The sequence below is a fragment of the Silene latifolia genome, chromosome 11 (genome assembly GCF_048544455.1).
Source record: "Silene latifolia isolate original U9 population chromosome 11, ASM4854445v1, whole genome shotgun sequence".
In the NCBI taxonomy this organism is placed as follows: domain Eukaryota; kingdom Viridiplantae; phylum Streptophyta; class Magnoliopsida; order Caryophyllales; family Caryophyllaceae; genus Silene; species Silene latifolia.
The window spans coordinates 88,840,646-88,864,628 of NC_133536.1; the positions used below are offsets into that span (position 1 = coordinate 88,840,646).

The following is a 23,983-nucleotide window of genomic DNA, read 5'->3' on the forward strand; positions in this document are numbered from 1 at the left end:
TAATTACGATAGTTGTTGTAATTAGATTGAGTTGTAATTTATTTCTCGTTGTGTCGGCATGAAATGCCTGGGTTGTAATAGGATAGATCCCAATGGCTCCCCCATTCCTCCTAAGCCGTGTTTGCACATCTTTTATTTCAAATCAACCAACATGCTAAAACAACTTTGACAAAGTTAGTATTCATGCATTAAACGACATAGAAATTGTTGTCACATGTTAGGGTTTTAAAACGATGTTTGCATATCATATATCGTAGTAGCTATGACCTTATTTGAACTCCGACACTTGACTTAGTAGAGGCCGTTATCGACGGGCGGGGTTAGGTGTCCTTATGGGCTTCCTAACACGTACCCTCACCCCTTACTCAAGATCTATGGTTTGTGGATCCGTCTAAATACCATTGGATTACGAGAGTCATTCAAATCGAGTGATATAGGGTACAAGTCTTTATCTTTAATCACTCGTAGTCGATTGGCTTTATGCTTTTCGATGAAAGGTGTAAAGTTGACTTGAACGGTTCCAAGTTCCCAAAAAACTTGGTGGCGACTCTAATTTGTCTCAATTCGATTCGAAAGAACATCGAGTCGATTATGCCTAGTGTGGATCCCGCGGACGCAGTTCCCGAGGGCCTTGTCCACATTAGTCTATATGCAACTAACTACATGAATCATATGATATATATTACAATGCAAACTAATGTAAATGAACTTAACTAATGCAAATGCAATATGAAATATAATACAAATGCAAGCTAAATGCTATACTAAATGCAATGTAAATATAAAAGAGAGAGGGAGAGATGGGTATCATACAAATGGAAGTGGTGAATTAGGCCTCTTTCACTCGTCATCCTCATCTTGGTCGTAGCCATAACCATGAGAGCTTCCGGCTTGATCATGTCCGGGTGCTTGGCCCCAATATCCTCCTTGGTCAAAATCTCCTCCTTGTCCCGAGTACCCTCCACCTTGGCTAGAATGTCCTCCATCGCCGCGACTCCAAGCTTGGTCCCCATAATTTGGGAACAAGAGCTCCGGTTGTGCCCAAGAGGGCTTAGGACCATCGGGGTCAATATACCCTTGTTGAGCCATGTTATAGTATTGGGGGTAGAGGGCTAAGTAGTTGTCTTCCCTCCCTTTATGCACCCCAAGGTCCACTCTATTCATGAGTGCCATCAAATCATTAATACCCGGGGTATTGGGGATTGCCGGCTGAAATTCGGTATATGGAGTGGGGTAAGGTGGTATAGGGACGTAGGAAGGTGGGCGCATTTGTATACCCGGCCCTCCACGGGGTGGTTGACGGCGTGGCTCTTCCCTTTGAGGGGGATTTTCAAGAATTTGGATATCAAGGAGGTAGCTTGGTGGAGGAGAGTATGGACTCAATCTTTGGTCAATGCCCGGTATCTTCCATCCTTCAAGGATCATCGAAGTGCAACCCTTGGTGTACCATTCCACACTCCCATCTTGAGTGTAGTTGCACCATCGGTGACTATAGAAGATGGTGTGCTCATCAATCAAAGTCCTCCCTTCAAGAGGAATATAGGTTCCTCGGGCATTGAACCCGAGACAAAGGTGTTTAGCCAAAATTGTAATTAGACCTCCCATCACGAAGGTCTTAAGTTGAGATGTCCCTTGAGCAAAGTCATGGAACCTAGTGAGTATCTCAAGTGGCGTATTGAAGTTATAACGCCTCACCGCTCGAACATTCAAATAAGACTCAAGAAAAGTTAAGTCGATGAGAGTACACCGATCTTGCTCGTACCTCCCATTGATGCACCCGGCTACAAAGCGCTCGGTGAATCGAATCACCGGATGTTGGATAGCAAATGTATAGCAACGCTTTATATTGGTAAAGTTCCTCCCGGAGATAGCTTTCCAAAGAAAATCCACATTAAAATTATCGGGCTTTTCGGTATAGTTGGTGGGTATTTCAAGACCGAAAACATAGGCAAATTCCTCAAGAGAAAGAACATGGTCTCGGTTGCATAACCTAAACTCCATGCCTAAATTGTTGCGGGCATCCGCCATAATGCGAAGGCTACTCAAGAACTCAAGGGTGAGACTAAGGTAAGTCTCTTCATGAGCATGGAAAAGGTTCCCAATGCCAAGGCCATTGAAGAACGCCTCGGTAGGGTACCTTATCTTAAGGATTTCCAACACCCTAGTGTCAACAAATTGAGTAGGTTCGTATTTCTTACCTAGAAGCTCGACGAATTTTTCGCGGTGGTCGTCGGATAGGAAGATCACTTCTTGGAAGTTGTTGAGTTGTTCAATACCTCCCCTCATTATCACATCTCGTGGTGTTGAAGAGGATGATCCCTTGCGCTTCTTCCCGATCGATTCAATCAATTTCTTGGCCTTTCCCTTGGAACTCATGTTGGTGATGGGGGTGATGTGGGTGTTTTTGAGGATATGAAGGTGATTTTGAGGATTGAAGAGAGTGTTTTAGGGTTTGATAAGATGAGGAAATGAGGGAGAAGGGGGGTGTTTATATAGAAGAAGAAGGGAATCCGAACGGATAGGGTTGGACCTAACCCGTTTTTTCTCGCGTGAACAGTACAATCCGAGCGGATTGCAGCCGGGACGGGCGGATTCTCGATGGGGAAGACGGGCGTCTTCTGTAGAATCCGCACGGATTCTAGAACAGAGAAATCTGTTGGTTGAGAAGCAGGGAGAAGACGGGCGGATTCTGCAAAGGACGCACGGCTTGATCAGGACGGGCGGATTCTTGATAATCCGCACGAATTTTGGCACAGATTAAAATCTTGCTTCTGGACGTCATACGGGACGGGCGTCCCGTGAAGAGGACGGACGGATTGTAAGGGACGGGCGGATTTCTTCGAATCCGCACGGATTCTTCAGCAGTTTCAGCTTTTTCTCTCCCGTGGGCCCTGGACGGGCGGATTTGCTTGGATCCGAGCGTCTCTACTTCTTTCTCCTTCTTCTTACTTCATTCGTGAAATAATAAACCCCTTTTCACTGATTTTCTCCTTTTCCTTTCTGAAATTTGCTTAGGAAAACATGTAAGATGACTCTCTCTCTCTCCTCTCTCATGCAAGAAATTAAATGCAAAAGCAAAATGTACACTATTATACAAAATAAAAGGTTCCAAAAAATATCTTACAAATGATGGTTTGAGGTAGGACTCCACCAAACTAGTTCAACTTGTAACAATTCTTATCTATAGAGCTCAAGGCTCTCAACAAAAGGTCAAAAGCTTGTGAACAAGCTCCAAACAAGCATAAGTATGGGTTGCTCCATTTGAAAATAAAATTTGGCCAAGGAGGCTTGTAGAATGTTCTTTTTCTTGTCTCCTCCTTAACGTTAGAGCTTTCCCAATGCTTTAAGTAAATACATCCATGATTCTTATTAAGATTAAGCATGAAGTGTGGTTCGTTTCCATCCGGGGACTTCCACTTACCAACTTCTTCTTCAATTTTGGTGATGACGATAGCATTTTGATTTTTCGATCCTTCCAAGGTGGAAGGAGAGTTTTCATGACTTTGATGATCGGATACCATAGGAGTTGAGATTATGGGTGCCAAATCTTCACAAGTAGCCTCACGAGCAATTTTCTCTTTGAGCTTTTTCACCAAATAACTCTTGTAAGACACTTTAGCTTTTTGAAGAAGGTCTAACATATCCTCTTCAATGATCATTGGCTCCATGATAGGTGCCAAGTGGTCTTCGTGAAGGATAAAGGAAGGACGTTCTTCTTCATGATAGGGTATCTCGAATGTCTCAAGGATAGGCTCCTCAAGCAAGGTGATATTATGAATCCCTCCTTTAGGTTCATCATCATTGTTGCTATCTTCACGTAAATCATGAATGGGGGCTTTATTTAGCTCTTTTTCCAACACCTCAATGTTCACATCAAAGGACACACCCTCATACTCGCAAAGGTTAAGAACATTTGGTTTGCTCGACCTCATGTCTTCCTCATCAAACACAACACTCTCATAGTCACAAGAGCTCAAGGAACTTGGCTCCTCCCACTTCTCATCTTCTATGTCAAAAGTCACTACTTCAAACCCGCATTTATGCTCAATATCCAAAGAATGGTGGTGAGTGATTGCGTGGATTTCTTTTAATTGGGCAATTTGAATCCCCAATTCCTTTCTTTGGATAGCGATGTTTTTAAGAACATCTTCTTCTTTTCGGCTCTCTTCTAGCATTTGTTTGAAGAAGTTTTGTTGGTCTCCCATCATTTGGAGGATCATGTTTTGAATGGGTTCATTTCTTTGATGTGGGTGGGTGTGAAAATGGTTGTATTGTGGTATTTGAAGTTCATTGTGAAACGGGTATTGAGTGGGTGGTTGTTGTTGATATTGGGTGTGGTGATTTTGGTGGGAAAAGTTGGAGTAGTAGTTAGGATTTTCATTGTACGAATAATAAGGTAGGTTTGTGTTGACTTGCACCTCAAACTCCCCATACCCATAGTCATACTCAAAAGATCCACCACATACTCCATATGTCAAGTCTTGAGTCATCATCACTAAGACAAGCAAACAACTACAAGCATGGAAACTACACAAAAACGGTAAGAACAATCCTTGAAGAACAAGTTCCTCAAGGTGAAAGCACAATTAAAATAGACAAACAAGTGAGAACTTAATCACATAGCACCATCCCCGGCAACGACGCCATTTTGGTGTGGCAATGCGATGTCGTCGGGTCACATCCAATCAAACACATTTATAATACTCAACATACAACTAGTTAGCGGTAAGTCGAGGTCGATCCATGGGACGGTGTGCTTTGGGTTCTAAGTCTATCTATCTCAATTTATGCTAGTGTCACAATTTGGTTGGGTTTGTAGTTGTGTTCTAGACTAATAAAAGCAATAAAGTGAAACAAGCAATAAAAGAAGGATGTAAACAAATGATTAAAAGTGCTAGGATATCATGGGGTCATAGGGGATTCATGGTGTTGATCATACAAACATGTTTACAAGGTTGCAAGCGATTAATGTTGTGGAGGAACCGAGTTGGGTTATATCTTACGGTTCTTAGGAAGAGTTGGGTCCCGGAGCCGAATCGATTAGATTGTACAACACCTACAAGTCGACTTACTTTCCTCCTAATCAACTTCTATGCATGGTCTAACAAGACTCGAGTTGGGTTATATCTTACGAGTCAAGTTGAGTAGATAAGAGATGGTAAAAATGCAAGGATTCATAGGCTTAGCATTTCATCAAACATAACATGTGCATAAATTTGACATCACAACAAGCAAGCAATTTAATCATGTGAACATATTAGATTAAGCATGAATCAATCCCATGTTGGTTTCCCTTAATTACCCACTAATCCTAGCTAAATAAACTACTCACTCATTATCATGGGAAACATGTCATTAATGGTGTCAATCATCACAACAAGTATAAACATGATAATAGAATGAAGAAATGAACAATAAAGATTAAAGAGTAAAGGAATTATACCAAAGTTGAGATGATCCAAATAATAAAGCAAAGAATAATAGAAGAAACTTGATTGATTGATGGAAGGTTGTCAATCTCCCAATAATAACCCAATAATCTTCAATTACCCAATAATAAACTTGAATAATAAACTTGAACAATAATTAAAGAGAGATTAATGTGTAATTTGTGGAAAGATTAAAGAGTAATCTATTCTAATCTACTCCTAATCTAATCTAAAGAAGGATTTTCTAGCTAAAAAGATGTTAAAGAGATGCCCCCCTTTTGATTATTTACAAATGGGGTATTTATAGTAGAAATTAGGTGGATGCATTAGGGTTAACTAAGGGCTAAACTAGTAATTACACTTTTGAGATTGAGCAAGGAGAATCCGGTATTTCTCGAAGGAAGGGCTTCTCTTTTCGTAGCTTGAAGAAGACAATCGTGCTGAGAAGAGATCCGTGCGTATTGGGGTCGGGACGGACGGAATCTAGCAAAGGAATCCGAGCGGATTCAAGAGAATCCGGGCGGATTCGGGTGGATGAATCCGAGCGGATTCTGAGCAGGACGCTCGGATTGCTTAGTGGAGACGGGCGGATTTGAGACAATCCGCTCGGATTGTTCTCCAGTAGTGGTTCTTCTTCTTTTCTTCCCTTTTTGCTCATTTCCATTTTCTTCTTGCGGGATTGGTCTTCAGTCCTTGCTTCCTCTTCATACTAGTCCATCTAATATCATCAATAAGCTTCCAAATATGCACGAAAGACGGGAATTTCCGCCTTATTATCTCCTTTTCTACAAAACATATGAAATGTGATAGAAAAGCAAATAGGAAGGTTTTGACGGATAAAATGGCCATAGAATGTTATAATAGTATGCAAAATAGGCTCAATTAGGGGACTAAATGTGCGCTAATTATGCTCACATCAGATACAAAAGAGGTTTCACTTTTGTGACCCTTTACACCATGAGTTGATGTATGGCTAGCCCATTATCAAGGTGATTATATTCTAAAACAAACTAGAATAATATATCATATAGATGATGCAAGACTCAAATTGGTAACCCAAGATTAAACCTTAAATTCTGGAATGATGAACACAAAGAGTTATCGAGTACTCTTGAAACCATTAGATTGTTAAGCTTATGGTATATGCGTATCTTGTATTCAAGGCAAGATGCCTCGTGCCTTTTGGTTGAAAAGGAGATCGAGGTTGTAAATCATTGATCCAAAATAGGTTGATCATTTTCTTTTACCAACGATTTAAGTTGACGCTAATATGTTCACTTAATAAGGTAAATAGAGAAATCTTTGAAGAAGTTCAAAGAGTTCAAGGAATCACGATTTAGTCGTGATGGGATTATCAAATTGAAGACTTTGATTTAAGCCAAAGAAAATGTGATATAGTATCACAAATTAATCTCTCTTAGCACGCACTATGGGATAATGTGTGGTTGGATAAAGATATCAAACGCTATTCGATATGGTTTGAACCTTAATCAAGTTACTTTGAGTTACTTGATCCTTTTGGGGATTTTATCATTTTGCCTAAATTTTTTTTTCCACTAAATCTAAACGATTCATATGAGATATGAAATGGTAGAGTACCATGTTTGTAAGTTTTCACAAGAAACAAATGCTCATTTTTCATTCCTATAATCACGAGTACAACGAGTTTGTGGCTCGTGAAGCTGTCTTTTCTAGAATACAAGTTTATTTCTAGAAGACAGAGTGGGAGAAAATATTCAAGAGCCACAAAAGAATTGTGTCAAAAATTGCGACGGCTACATGAGACGTTTTGTGTCAAACGTTGTTTCTTCAAAACCTAGGAGGTTAAACTCATCACTTGTTGAAGATGATGAATTAGTGTTACTTTTAAGAAAGTAAAGAGCTTACAACTTACAAAGAAATTGTTTGATTCAAGTTAATTACTTCTGGAAAGTAATTAACATATGACTTACATGAGAATATTTAAGTCACAACTCAATACAAGGCTTAGAGCCATGAATATCCGAAATAAATTCCAAGTGGAATTGTTGGATATCGAAGAGAGATATCAAAGCTTGATTAGTTGCAAAGTGTTTTGCACTATTCGGATCTTCTTAGGGATTGTATTTCATTATGATGATATACATAATAACGAGTGAATCTAAAATCCACTTCTTCAATTAGAAGGAATGTATTCAATGCATGTCATGAGTTTTATAGATTCTTACAATCCTAAGATAATGTGCAACTTAAGAGATTGTCTTAAGTAGGACATCAAAGAGTTGGAATCAATGTTTTGATCATGCTATAAAACTTTTCTCGATAAGTCGAGAAGTTGTGTTTATACATGAAGTTTAGTGGGAGTTACAGAGATTTTAATTAGTCTAATATGTGGATGACATATTGATCATTGGGAATGATTTAAGACTTGGAGATATATAATACATCTTTAATATCCAGATTTATGGAGATAAATCCAGATGATATTAGCGTCAAATAAGAAGTCTTATGTTGATAAGATTCATGATTAGTTCAATCGAGTTGAACATATTTGATTGATTCCATTTGCTTCCGCTGCCGGATCAATTAAATGAGTAATGATGTATAACACTTCATATACTTTGAGTATGATGAATCGTTTCAAAATCGAATTCAAGTAATAGTTACCAAGTAGCCATATAGATTAATCTTAAGTGCTTGAAGAAGCATTAAGGATGGAATATTAAGTGATTTTGATGCAATCAACTAATTTGGGTAAGGGTGTTACACAAATGAAAATTGAGATTGTGGAAGGTTTCAGACAAAACCATATTCAAAACACGTGAAGATGGTTAAGGAACCATTGTGGCCATGTCATTTAAGAAATAGATTTGCTAGAATCGTTCTAGGCAATAAAGAACGACGAGAGATATTTACAACGGAAATTGAGTACACTTGCAATCATGAGATGTGCAAGAAGGATGAGTCCCGCACACTGTGAAAACAGTGGGAGCTATTCTAAGGCTAGAGGGCCTATGTCTTGATTGGATCCCGACACATACTCAGAAAGTTTTGTAATGCAAATGTATACATTACAAAGGAAAACGAGTATGTAGTAAGGTTGAGTAAGGTACAAGAAGTTGATAGAACCTACTAACCAAAGCCTTCTCATAGGCTTAACATGATGAGTCATGTCATTTCAATTGAATTGAGATGAACAACTACATTCAAGATCAAACTGGTTTATAGAATATGAAGTAGTAATCAGGTATTGACTATTCATATGTGATAATCACATTTGTCGTTCAAATTTTTAAAATCTAAAAAAACTCCTTTTATACCTTGTTACATCCAAACGGGTTGTAGAGATAATATTGAACCCCGTTAAAGTGAACCCGGATTAACATGGTATTCGCCCATAGTCACTTATATGAGGTGACGTCTCGAAGTGACTAGAGTGTGATGCGATTGATGGCAAGTTCAAGTGCCATAGAGTCATGTGATATGACTAGTCGATCACATAGGCAGACTGTTAGGAACACTTTGTCGGGCTAATGACCGCTTATAGAGTTCTGGCAAATTTATATAGCCTGGTCGTGGCGAGAGCTACTATAGTGTTCTAATGAGTCGATTCTTTTGACTAAAGACTATTCGCCTAAGGTGGTATAGTTACAGATTAACTTTGATTTATGTTACTACGACCTTCGTAAATGGGGTCAAATGGGCATATTTTGGGTTATGATAGCTGTGGCTAGTCGAAGGGAATAAGTGCGATGGGAATTGTCCACCCCTTGTCAGGGTCATAACAATATCTCAGGGCCACTCGAGGAGTAATGAACTGGAAATGCGTGGCCACGCTCGGAAGGTATCTATGGTAGATAATTCCGGTCAATCAGTTATTCTTCGGATCGAGGAAACCACTCTCGATATGATCACTTGCAAGTACGACCTGAAAGACACCTTGCATTGAGTGGGAGATAGTAATAGGACAAGAGAATTGGTGACTCACACTTGTCGAGGACAAGTGGGAGATTGTTGGAATATGTGTCCTCCGACAATAATGCGATCACAACTGTTGATCATGATGATCACATGTTTAAATCTCATTTTAAGAATACATGTGGGATGTAGTATTTTACAGTCAACTGGTCCACACATATCGGTAATGATTGGCTGACTAGAGTTTGACATTACTGTCGTGCGACGGTGGTGATCAGTTGATCCCCTTAGGTCATACCTAAAGGGTAACACTCTTAATTGAATATTTAATTGATCGTATGACGATACGAGTCAATTAAATTACTTAAAATTGACGGACGATTTTGGAAGTAATATTTACGTGTCTCGTTGTAATTTGATTAAATTAGACACGGTCTAAGTAATCGAATTGTTTTATTGCTTAGATGAAATTATTGTTTACAGAAACAATTGAAACTGAATGAATAATTTATTATAAATACAAGATGTTGTGATTTATAATTGGTAAACCGTTTTGGTACAAGTAATTATGAATTACTAAGTCGATTTTGTACGTGACGTATTTTTTTTTAATACGTTAATTTTTAATATGTTAAAAATGCATGACAATTTTACATGACTTGTGACATGTGACAAATTGATAAATTGATAAATTGACAAAGATAAAATGGAACCCATTTTATCTTATATGGACCGAAATATGGAGGGAGTATAGTGTTTAAATTGTGTTAAATTATTTAAGTGGAAACAACATGATTACACACCTAGCTAGTAGCCATGCAAGCCTATGTTTTCTTGAGAAGAATAACTTGCCCATGCATTGGCTCTCCCTCTTTTCCACCACCGGTTTTCTAAAGCCATTTTAGAGAGTTTTTCTCTCTAATTTTTCATTCATAATTTTACATATTATTTCTAGTGTAAGAAATAAAAAACCTCTCTATATCTTATGAAAAACTAGAGAAATAGAAACTCCAAAAATTATCCTCTCTTGGCCGAAATTACAAGAGACAAAAACAATAGTTTTGGGTCAATTTTAGTAAGATAAATATTGTTCTAGATTCAAATAATATTTATTTTTAAGAGGTTATCTTGGGTATTCATCTCTGGGAGGGATTCTAAACTTGAATCCTTGTTCTTCCATTTATAAGGAAAGCTCAAGAACAAGTGAGAAGGAGAACTCACTTGTGCCCTATAACCGAAATACCCATAGTAAGAATGACAATTTCTTCCCTTTTCTAATTATGTTTGCATGCATAAGATCTAAATTTATTTTTATGACAAAATTAAATTGTAACATATATGAATATGTTAAATAATGAGATAATGATTTCTAACAGGTTTTGTGTTTTCTTGGCAGCTATTTGTTATACGGGTAACACAAAATTATTTTATCATTCTTCTTCAACCCCGACGGTACACTTATCCCTTTCTCTATCATTTTTCTTCATATTTCTTCATTAAAATCACAACAAAACATCATTCCCCCGTATTCATACTAGCTTGGGGGAGGCTAGCTAGTCTAGTAAGTTTTCTTTGCTTTGCACTTTAGTTTTATTTTCTCGCAACCCATTAAATATGACCCTTTGTCCCACTACTACAGATACAGGCTATAACAACGGTCAAAAACCGTTGTTATATAAAAAAGCGGACGTTGTTAAAGCGTCCGTTGTAAAAGGTTTTAACAACGGTTGGTTTTCTTAAGGAAACCGTTGTTAAAAATATTAACAACGGTTTTAAGTATAAAAAACCGTTGTGGAAAGTGTGACTCAATTTTGGGGGGAAAGTTATAACAACGGGTTGTAATATACAAAACCGTTGTTATAACTAAAGACAACGGGTTGTTTGTAAATAACCGTTGTTGTTTGTTCTTAAAAAAAAAAAAATTAAATTAAATATTACTAGATGCATGCATAATTACGGCCCGTTATAATTCCGATGCATGCATTATTACTGCCATCACTGTGCATATGAACGGACAATATGGAATGAGAAGGGTTAGTAATAAGATTTGAAGCAGCATTGAGAGAAATGATGATGATTATGGCACAACATCCTAACATATATATTAATTAAAAAACAACTCAACCCACACATTGCTTAGTATAAATACATTGCATTATCTCAACTAACATTTCCATTATCTCAATATATACATCTCCAAACCCTAACTGCTAAAAACAAACTCCAAATAAATTAACCCTACTTAATCTTTCAAAACAAACTCCAAACTCCAACAAAATGAATGATATCATCCTTAAGACTCTTACTATGATCGAGAACAACAACAGTTTCATCCGCCGGTTGCTCCATATTGAGGAAAGTTTCAGGAGCTACCTTGCGGATGCTCGATCCGTACTGAAAGACGCCAAAGAAGATGGCTTGACGGAGCAGCAGCAGTTGCAGCTATATGACGATATAGCAACTGCTGAACGGAACCTCCAAATAGCCAAGGAGGAGAGGACGGATATGATAGAGGAGAATAAGATCCTCTATGAAAATATAAGAATTGCATTTTTATTAATGTAATTTTTTTTTTAATTTATGTATTTATAAATATATATATATATATATATATATATATATATATTAATTATGTTTATCTTGCTTCTTCATCTTGCTTCTTCTTTGTTTTACTAACTAATTGTGCGAACAATACTTAAACAAATAACATAATGGTCGATAAAAACACATACATGCAAAAGAAATAATTAGAAAAATTAAAGAAAATAATGACGATGAAACTAACAGTGACGGCGAGATTTACCTGATAATTACAGAACGTAAGAGACGATGAAATCAACAGTGACGACGAGAAGATAAAGCGACGATGAGAAAGAGAGAAAGAGAGAAAGAGACGATGAGAAAGTGTCTGTTTTGTGTTTGTGTTTGTCTGCTGTGTTTGTGTTTGTGTATTAAGGTTTGTGTTTTGTGGCTGCAGCAGACTTGTGTTTGTGTGGTTTATAGTATGGAAGGTATTGACAACGGTTATTAAACAACAACCGTTGCCAAATATGTTTTAACAACGGTTGTAAAAAACACCTGTTGTCAAATATGTTTTAACAACGGTTGTAAAAAACACTCGTTGTCAAATATGTTTTAACAACGGGTTACAAAAGTAACCGTTGTGATTACTTTTCACTAACTTTGCGCCAATTTTTCGCCAAATTATTAACAACGGTTCGGCATGTGTTACCCGTTGTTAAAACTAATAACAACGGTTTTTATAACCATACCCGTTGTAATTAATTTTAGTAAAATTCGCGCCATACATTCTACAACGTCTATTGTGATTTTCGTAAATAATCGTTGTTAAAGGGGCGTTGTAGTTGCCTGGATTTGTAGTAATGTCCTTCTTGTTTATGTGCTTTGAGCCATTTTTATGGTTTAGTTGGGTGGTTTACATGTTGGCACATTGAGGACAATGTTGTGTTTAGCTGGGGGGGATTGCATTTGTATTGTAGTGTAGGTTGCATGTAGAAGAATTTGAAAAATTTGAGGAAAATTGTGTGTTTTTGCTTGCTTTTAGCCTACTTTCCCTCTTGCTTATCCTAATGATAGCTTATGCTTATGATTTATTCTTATTTGATGGGATAATTGCTACATAGGGATGTCTTGACATAGTAGGTGGGAGATAAAAAATGAACCGAATAAGCTTGATCTTGACTATTGGCGAGCTACAAAATGGTAAGGTAGAACTAGTTTGGACCAATGCATCCATATCCGGTCTCTCTTCGATGAGTGTAGGTGTCCTTCTGGTGTGTGTTTTATCAAAACACACAAGTATGGTCTTGATTTTCATCTCTTTATAAGCATGCATTCATTTATTGTTAGCATTTTGGAGTCATTCACATGATTAAATATGCCTTCCTGAACACCTTCACAAAATTTATCTCTAGCTATATACAAAAATGGCCTACCTTGTTGACCTAGTAGCTTTGATTAGTTGTGTTTGGGTGCTCATTTGGGATTTGTTTTATCTTGAAATATCATTTTGAGCTTGGTCTTAATGCTCTTGAAAAAAAATAAAAGAAAAAGAAAAATGATGGGAAAAAAAAGAAAAGAAAAGATGAGAAAGAAAAAGCATGAAATGAAAAAAAAAAGGAAGAATGGTTTATTAATTTGAAAGAGAAGCAGAAGTTTGGTGTGGGTTTAAACTCGTCGTCAAAAGCTACCAACCAAAACAATATTTATAACTTCACAAACTACTCTTAGCAAAGAGGCAAGTAAAGGTCGGATCCCAAGGGACGGGTATTGATGTAGGATTCTCAATTGCAAATGGTTGTGTCTTAGGGTGTCACAATTTGGGTTGAGATAGGAGATCAACTAAACTAATTAACAAGATGAAATAAAAACAAAGTAAAGCAAATAGAGGGGTTTTAAACAATTGATTAAAGGCACTAGGGTGTCATGGGTTCATAGGGGATTCATGGGAGTTGATCATACAAACATGTTCTCAATTATATAGCAAGCACTTATTGTTGTGATGGGATCGTGTTGGTGTATAAGCTTACAATCCCTAAGAAGGTTTGGATCCCGGAGCCGAATCGATTAGATTGTACAACACCTACAAGTCGACTTAATCCTTCCTATTCAACTATATGCATGGTCTAATGAGGCTCGAGTTGGTGTATAAGCTTACAAGCCTCATTGAAAAGATAGGTGATGGGTAAAAAATGTAAGGATTCATAGGCTCGCATTTCATCAAACATAACATGTGCATAAGTTGAAATCACAACAAGCAAGCAATTTAATTATGAAAACATATTAGATTAAGCATAGACCAATCCCCATGTTAGTTTTCCCTAATTCCCCATTAACCCTAGCTAAGGAAACTACTCACTCATGATCAAGTTTAACATGCTAATAAGGTTGTCAATCATACTAACAAAGCAAAACATGATGAATAAATGAAAATGATTAACAATAATTAAACAAGGTTAAGAGAGAATTATACCTATGAAGATGATTCCAAATAATAAAGCAAAGAATAATAGAAGTACTTGATGATTGATGGAAGGTTGTCAATCCTCCAAATAAACCGAAATAATATTCTAATTACCCAAAATAAAAGAATAACAATAGAGAAATTAAGGAAAGATTAAGATGTGATTAATATTGAGAATTGTATTACAACTAAATTAAGACTAATTTGAGAGTATTAAGAATTGATTACAACTTGATTAAAGCTTGATGCTAATCTAGGTAGTACAAAGGGGTATTTATACTAAAGATTAGGTAAAAGGATTAGGGTTACTAAGGGCTTAAATGACTATTAAGACCCTAAGAAAAGTTGAGGAAATGCTCCTCTCGATGGAAATGAGCGGATTTCCGTGCTAGTCTTGCCACGATCCGCTCGTCTTGAGGTAAGGCACGGGCTCCTCTGTCTTATGATCCGCTCGGATCCAGGGAAAGACGTTCGGCTCCTTGCGCTGCAATCCGCTCGTCTTGGGCACAAGACGCTCGAATCTTGCTGTTGTGAGACGCCCGGATCGTGCCTGATCCACTCGAATTCCTGGGCAGATGGCTTCTCTTCTTTTCCTCCTTAACAATACACAACTATCATTTCGGGGATGCAAGGATCCTTTCATCATTGCCCATTTCACTTTATTATCTACTTAGGCCTCTAGTATTGTCTTCTCTTTGCTGCTTGGTCATTAGATGCGATCAATTTAGCTCCATTTCGCCTCATAAATGCAAGGTTAGCCATCCTCTCCTACCAAGGACACATAACATTAAAGAATATGCAAAATGGGAAACTAAAGATAAGAAATGACCCAAATAAGTGCTATAAAGCATAGGAACGAGGTTAATTCGGGGACTAAATGTGCTTAAATATGAGTCACATCAAACATCCCCAAACCGAACATTTGCTCGTCCCGAGTAAAGAAGTGACCAAAACTAGGATCCTTATTTAAACTAACCTACTAATATAACCGATATAAGACAATTAGCTGGTCTCACTCCGCCCCTTCAACTCACAACAAGACAACCATGAGGTAGGATGCCTTCTTGCAAGCCAAGGTGGTGCTTGCCAAAATGGCGACACATCCAAGCATTAAGCACACAAAAGCAAGTAATGGATGCATCTACAAAAATGAATAGCCACTTTCCTTATCTAAGTGGAGGAAATTATCTAAAAGGGAAGCAATCTAAGGATACACATTCCATCATACATACGGTTTCTTCAAACTACTAAGCCTATAAGGATACCAATAAATCACATCCAAGTTGTGTCAAGCTAAGGTACCTTTGTCCTCAATTGTTAAATGCTTTCGTCAAGAGTAGACTCCATATGGTGTTAGAAACACTGGAGGATCGCGGAGTTCCCCTTCTTGCCTTGACAAGAAGAAGGGTCGTCCCCTCTCTACCATGCACAAAAGTGGATTCGATGGAAAAAGGGATCAATATGTTTTGAGTTTCATATGGGAGTTTGCTTTTGTTGTTGTTATTCCCCCCAATTTCTTGTGGCATTTGACATTTGAGAACGCTTTCTTTTTGCCATTTCTTTTGATGTTTGGCATTTCAATACTTGACAACTTTCAACTTTTTGCATTTTCTTTTGAACATTTTCAAAGCTACCCCATTTGTAGTGAGGGTGCTTATATTTGAAGCATATGAGTTCTTATTTTTGTACTCCTCTTTTCTTTTGATGCAAATTGCAAACTTTTTGACTTTCATTTCAATGCTTGAACTCAAATTTGAACAATTTTTGTGCCCATTCCCTTTTGTTTACAAAATGTAGTAGAATGTGGAAGATGGTTGCATGGTTTCAAGGGTCACCTTGGAATAAACGGTAGCCAAGGAGTTATCACACCACAAGGTACTCTTGACTAGGCCTTATTTCATGGGTCAAAGGATACTAGCATGACACATCCTAGGGTGTTTTACAAGTATTCTAATGAGCAAAGTCTTAAGAAGAAAAAGGATCTACAAGGGCCTTATATACACTTGTCAAACTTCCCAAATAGATGTTTTCACAAAATTTTTCTAAAATGCAACTATATGCCATGATGAAACTAACATTTATACAACCTAATGCATATGCGTCTACCAACTAGTATGCCATATAATCTAAATGCAATTCCTAAGATCACATTGGTGTATACCGCATCAACCAAAATAAAGCCACATAGTCATTAACATAGAGAGGAAAAAGGAGATTGGAAAGATCATACCATGCGGTCTTCATAATCCTCATGTCTCGGATGTGGCGTAGTGGATCAATGTGATAGAAGGACAAACAAACACAATATAAACAATATATATACAAATCTACACTATAAAGGAATGAACATGTTTTTGGTTTTTTCAAAAAATTTCTATTTTTATGGTTTTTGATTTAAAAGTCAAGTTAGAATTTTCCATCCCCACACTAGTATGGGCATTGTCCTCAATGGCCAATACGATAGGAAATTATGTAAGCTAAATGAGAATGCATGATTTCTACACTACTATGCAAGCTACATGTCATATAAACAAGTGATGAAAACTATACTACACTATATGATGCATGAATTTATTGGTTGGAGAGGTAATTTAGATTAACTCCCAATGCTTGTGCTTGAACTTCCCCAAACCAAGTAAGACACTATTTCTAGTGTAAAAATGGGGGACTTCATGCACAAATATGCAATGCATAAAACTAGTTTGTCATTTTGGATTTTCAAAAGTGGGAACAATATAAGGCACCTCAATGAGACCGAGGGGGAGTCCTTTGAGTGTTGCTAGGACTCAAAACAATTGATCAAGATAAAAATTTTGAAAACAAGATAAATAAACAAAGCTAGAGGAGGTGTAGGAAACTCACAATGGATTGTGGCATCCTCCAAAAAGCTTGTCAATCCTCAATTGTCGCTCATGGCGATATCCCCATCACTATCATAATCTTCTTCATCAACTTCTTCATTATCATCATAATCATCTACCTCCATGGACCCGGAGGCTTCACCACTTTCATCATCACTTGAGCTTTGCACTTCTTCCTCTTTTTCCTCATGGCAAGAGTCACTACCTTCCCCGCTCTCAACAACAATCTCCTTCCCCTTAGCAAATTCACTATCCATGGTGGCATCTCTAGGAGCATTTGGAAAGAATACTTCCCTATCCGCCCAACTAGGCAAAGGACATGATGGATCAAGGAGTCCTTTCCTAGTTAAGTGTAGGAGGGGCGGATATTGAGCCCGGTAAGCATTGACCCGGTCTTCATGTGCTTCCTTATGCATATGTCGCATCAATTGGGTCAAGTAGTCATTGCCTACCTCGACATTAGTGCCAATTGGTGTGAATTCACGGTAGGCAAATGGATAAGGTGGAGCCACAATAGAGGAGGAGGATGGCTTGGCATTAGATTCCCTATGTTGTTTCATAATCATCTCGGCTTCATCGGAGACGGGAAGAAGGTAGTTTGGACTTCGGACATTGAGACGACATATCTTGTTAGGCAAGATGAAGGACTTAGCTTCTTTAGTGAGCCACTCATACATGTTGTCAAGATTATCATTCTTGACCCAATGAAACTTGTTGATCATAGTGGCCTTATCAAGAAGGTTGCCTCCTTTAACCGGTTTATATGTCTTGTCTTTGTTGAAATCCGGGTTAAAGTGTTTGGCTAACCATGTTACTAATCCTCCATTCACAATAAAAGCCTCTCCATCTTTACCATGGTCAATTGTAAGCCACCGTTCAAGTAAGAGTTGAATTATGTTGTATTCATTGGTAAACTTTTTGTTGACATTCATGGTGGATTCAAGGTAGACAAAGTCGAGTTCGGTAAAATGATTAGTGCCCTTTCTTGCAATTAAAGTGTTACCCACAACCTTATGCCACACTCTTATACCCGGATGGTGGACATAAAGAACATGACACTCATGGAAGGATTCAAATTTTCTCCCGGTGATTGCTTTCCAAAGTGGTGCGGGGTCATATTTCGAAGGCTTCTTCACATAAGGAGAATGGTCTTTAAGACCAAACACCTTGCCGAACTCATCCAAAGACATTTTTCTATCCTTGTTTTCTAGGCGGAATTCAACATTTTTCCGAGTCTCTACCATAGTGACTTTCAAAGAGCTTATAAACTCCATGGTAAGGGAGGGGTAAGTCAATTATTACATGTTAAAGAGTGTTTTCAACTTCATAGACTCGAAAAAATTCTTAGTCTTCTCAAGAACACCCAATTTGTCTACGACATTTTGACATATAAATTTGGTAGGCAAAATTGTCTTCCTTGTAAGGGATACAAATGCTTTCCTATGAGAATCGTTTGTGAAATTTACCTCCGGATAATCTTGCAATTGTTCAATGGCCGGAGTAGGAGTAGCTTCTACCATAGGAGTAGCAAATTCTTGAATCTCCACCCTTGCTTAATGCACTACCATAGCCTTTGAGGCTAAAAGAGCTTGTTGCCTTTTGGAAAGATTTGATGTTGTGGGTGCCTTGTTTCAACCTTTTGTTCTTGCCATGTTCTTCTTCTTGTCAAGATTGTATCAACAAACCAAAGTTTTGCTTGAATGCTTCTACTCTCCTCAAGCTCCAATCAATCCCTAATCGATTTTGGGATTTTCGAAATTGCCTTGAAACCCTATAAAATCGATTCAATTCTTGAAGATTTTGATGTTTTGATGGCTTCTTGTTGATAAAGGAGTAGTTTGATTGTAATTTGAGGAAGTTTGGGTTTGATTTTGGTGACTTTGATTGAGAAATTTGTGTTTTGTTGAGGGGATTGAGGGTTTTGAGGGAGAAGTGTGTGTGTTTGTGTTTTGAAAGAAAGAAATGAATTGGGGATGAGGAGATTTTAATCCCGTGTTATAGCCTTTCAGTAGTGGGAGACGAGCGTCTTGGGCTGGGGACGCTCGTATCCTCAGTCAGTAAGCTTTGTAATTTCTAACCCATACTGAGACGCGCGGATTCTTCAGGAGACAGGCGGATTTTGCTGAGGACGCTCATCTTCACCTGGGGACGCTCGGATTCATAGACAGTTTGAATCTTAAATTTTTGAAGCAGCCAGGACGCGCAGATTTCTCTTGAGATGAGCGTCTTCTGGACTGGGACGGGCGTCTCCTATGCAGTCTGATCAAATTTTTAAACAGACTGGAATTTTCAATTTCAGCTCTCCCAAGACGAGCGTCTTAGAGCCAGGACGCTCGGATCAGGTCCAGCACGAACGGATTCTTCCTGGGATGCTCGGATTTTCTCCTGTGCCCACGAGTTCAGTTCCACCCGTGGGGATCTTTATTTTCCATGTCATTCTTTCTTCATTCCTTTGTTCATCATTGTTGGTGCACTATGAAGGCTCGGATAGCCTAGGCAATTGCTATCCCCACACTAGATCAAACACTACACATCAAAACACATTACAATACCTCCCTCATTTTCTCTCATGATAAAAATCTTGATCAAAGTATGAAATTGCAAATCCAAAATTGACAAAAATGCAATACAAGAAATGAAATGCAAGTTAAGGGTTAGAATATATACAAATGGTGGTTTAGGGAGGACTCCACCAAACTCTCATTCTTGAATGAGATGTCAAGGGGGCATAGCCAAGGTGTTGTTGATGTTGCTCAACACCTTGTAGAAGTAGTCAAAGGCTTGTTCATTCTCATTATAAAGATCTTCAATAGAATTGTGCACATTGTGTTCTTCATGGCGGTGACTCGAGTCAAGATGATCACCAAAGCCTTGGTCTAAGGTCATAGCATTGCCAATGTAAGGGTTGACTAATCCTTCAAATTCGTCATCCCAGAGATCACAAACTTCACTAGCTTGCTCCCCAATGATGTCATGAGTTGATGAAAGCAACTCCTCTTTCTTGTTGTCATGGCCAATGAGGCCTTCTTCCTTACTTGTCATGATTGGTGGTGAGCTATTCAAGATCTCATTGTTTTTGAAATTTCCTTGCTCTCCGGATAGAGCATCTTGAGGATTATCCATTTTTTTCTTCCATATGGGTGGTGATTCTTTACCCATAGCTTGATCTTTGCATTGAGATGCCAACTTCTTCTTATCACTTTCTCAGCTATAATGATCAATCTTGAAACATGGCTCATGTAGTCAGGGAGCTCTCATTGTTTTGTCAACATTAAAAGTGATTGTCTCATCTCCCACTTTAAGTGTAAGCTCTTCATGTTTCACATCAATTACCGCTCCCGCGGTGTGCAAGAAAGGTCTTTCTAGGATGATAGGAATGTTGGAATCTTCCTCCATGTCTACAATGACAAAGTCTACCGGGATGAAGAACTTGCCAATTCTCACGGGCACATCCTCCCATACCCCTAAAGGTATCTTTGTTGATCGATCTGCCATTTGGAGAGGAATGTTAGTGCACTTGAGTTCTCCCATTCCTAGCCTCTTGCATACCGAGTATGGCATGACACTTACACTTGCTCCAAGGTCACATAATGCTTTGTTGATTGTAGTGTCGCCAATGGTGCATGGAATAGAGAAGCTTGCCGGATCTTTGAGTTTTGGAGGGGAACTTCCTTGAAGAATAGCACTACTCACTTTAGTGAATGCAATAGTCTCTAGCTTCCGGATGGATTTCTTCTTGGTAAGAATATCTTTCATGTATTTTGCATAGGCCGAAACATGATTGATCAATTCCGTGAATGGGATTGAGACTTCTAAGTTCTTCACAATTTTCATGAACTTTCCAAGTTGTTCATCAAACTTAGGCTTAGCTTGACGACTTGGGAATGGAAGTCTAATCATAATAGGCTCTTTTTCCTTAGCCTTCTCTTCATTCTTCTTCTTTGAAACTTCATTGGCGGTAGGATCTTCTTCCCTAGAGTTCTCCGCAACTCTTTGCTTGTCACTAGCATCCACAATATCTTCATCAATTGGCTACTTCGGCCCTTCATACCTTGTACCACTCCTCAAATGGATGGCAATCACCGACTCATGTCTTGAGGGATTACATTGAGGTGGTAATTGCCCCTTTTGTCTTTGAGAGCTAGAAGATGCTAATTAAGTCATTTGGGTTTCTAGCATTTTGGTGTGGGCTAGTATGTTGTTGATGGTGATGTCTTTAGCTTGGCTATCTTTTTGCATTTGGGTGAAAAATTCTTGTTGGTTCTTTTGCGTTTGGAGGACCGCTTTTTGAACATCAAAGCCTTGGTCATTGGATTGATTGTAAGGGGGTTGATTTTGATAACCTTGTCTTTGGCTGTAAAAGGGTCTTTGAGCTTGAGTTCTCATTGGAGGTGGGGTGTATGTTGGTTGAGGGTTTTGAACATTTTGGCTTTTGTATGAAAGGTTTGGATGGAATTTGGTATTCTCATTGTAATAGTTGGAATAAGGGGTGCCACTCTTCTATGCTTGGAAAGCATTCACTTGTTCACTTGTTCCCCTATATTCACTTTGGTCATGTCCCAAAGTTCCACAACTCTTACATACTCCACTTGGAATTGAGGATGATGCCACCATAGCATTAACATGTTGTTTTTGTTATTTGGAAGCTTTATCAAGCTTAGCCATGGCCTTCTCAAATTTCAAATTGATGGTGTCAATATGAGCACTTAGTTGAGCACCCAATTGAGTGATGGAATCTACCTCATGCTTTCCTCCTCTAGTGGACTTTCGAGGCCTACTATATTGTGAATTATGAACCGCCATTTCTTCAATTTTGGTCCACGTTTGATTGTCATCAACTTCAGTAAACATACCATTGGATCCCATAATGAGAATGTTGCGGAAGTCTTCATATAGACCATTCCAAAATTGTTGCACAAGGAACCACTCGCTAAGTCCATGGTGTGGACAAGAACGACAAGTGTCCTTAAATCTCTCCCATGCTTCATACAATGATTCCTCATCCCTTTGTTTAAACCCGATGATTTGGGCTCTCAACATGTTAGTCTTCTCCGGAGGATAGAATTTCTTGTAGAAAGCAAGTGCTAACTTCTTCCATGAATCAATACCAAGGGTAGTCTTGTCTAGACTCTTCAACCATTGCTTTGAGGTACCAATCAAAGAAAAAGGAAATAATACCCATCGGATTTGGTCTTGAGTAACTCCGGTTTGAGAAATCGCATCACAATAGTCACAAAAGTCTCCATATGTGAATGAGGGTCTTTACTAGGCATCCCTCCAAATTGACGTCTCTCAACTAGTTGTATGAATACGGATTTGGCAATGAAATTACCGGTTAAATGTGGTGGTGTAGGAGTACCATTTGGTAGGTTCTCCTCGGTTCGTACGGAATGTGATGAAAATTTAGGCATTGTGGGTTGATTTTGTGATGGATTTTGTATTGGGTTATCCTCTCCTTCTCTTGAAAAAGGGTTGGTAAACTCAATGTTATTTGGTTGAATGTCCACAATATCTCTAATACCTCTTAAAGTACCTCTAGCAACTCTTCAATTGTTGGTTAAGGTCCTTTCAATTTCAAGATCAATGGGTAACAAGTTACCTTGTGATCTCCTTGTCGTGCAAAATATCAAACAACTCGAAAATAATTAGAACAACCTTGAGGAGATTGACTTCCCCAAGGTAAAGAAAGACACAACCAAAAACAATTATTGAAAATCAAATCAAGTTAACACCGTCCCCGGCAGCGGCGCCATTTTTGCTGTGGTTTTAAACTCGTCGCCAAAAGCTACCAACCAAAAAAATATTTATAACTTCACAAACTACTCTTAGCAAAGAGGCAAGTAAAGGACGGATCCCAAGGGACGGGTATTGATGTAGGATTATCAATTGCAAATGGTTGTGTCTTAGGGTGTCACAATCTGGGTTGAGATAAGAGATCAACTAAACTAATTAACAAGATGAAATAAAAACAAAGTAAAGCAAATAGAGGGGTTGTAAACAATTTATTAAAGGCACTAGGGTGTCATGGGTTCATAGGGGATTTATGGGAGTTGATCATACAAACATGTTCTCAATTATATAGCAAGCACTTATTGCTGTGATGGGATCGAGTTGGTGTATAAGCTTACAATCCCTAAGAAGGTTTGGGTCCCAGAGCCGAATCGATTAATTGTACAACACCTACAAGTCGACTTAATCCTTCCTATTCAACTATATGAATGGTCTAATGAGGCTCGAGTTGGTGTATAAGATTACAAGCCTCATTGAAAAGATAGGTAATGGGTAAAAAATGCAAGGATTCATAGGCTCGCATTTCATCAAACATAACATGTGCATAAGTTGAAATCACAACAAGCAAGCAATTTAATTATGAAAACATATTAGATTAAGCATAGATCAATCCCCATGTTGGTTTCCCCTAATTCCCCATTAACCCTAGATAAGGAAACTACTCACTCATGATCAAATTTAGCATGCTAATAAGGTTGTCAATCATACTAACAAAGCAAAACATGATGAATAAATGAAAGTGATTAACAATAATTAAACAAGGTTAAGAGAGAATTATACCTATGAAGATGATTCTAAATAATAAAGCAAAGAATAATAGAAGTACTTGATGATTGATGGAAGGTTGTCAATCCTCCAAATAAACCCAAATAATCTTCTAATTACCCAAAATAAAAGAATAACAATAGAGAAATTAAGGAAAGATTAAGATGTGATTAATATTGAGAATTGTATTACAACTAAATTAAGACTAACTTGAGAGTATTAAGAATTGATTACAACTTGATTAAAGATTGATGCTA

At 38.1% G+C, this 23,983-nt stretch overlaps 1 non-coding gene across 1 annotated transcript; it reads left to right on the forward strand.

Annotated features, from left to right (window-relative positions):
* Positions 1 to 22,104: 22,104 nt before the first annotated feature.
* Positions 22,105 to 22,211, forward strand: LOC141616025 (small nucleolar RNA R71). The gene has a single exon (XR_012530402.1). It is a non-coding gene; the product is annotated as a small nucleolar RNA R71 (small nucleolar RNA).
* The last annotated feature ends 1,772 nt before the right edge of the window (positions 22,212 to 23,983 follow it).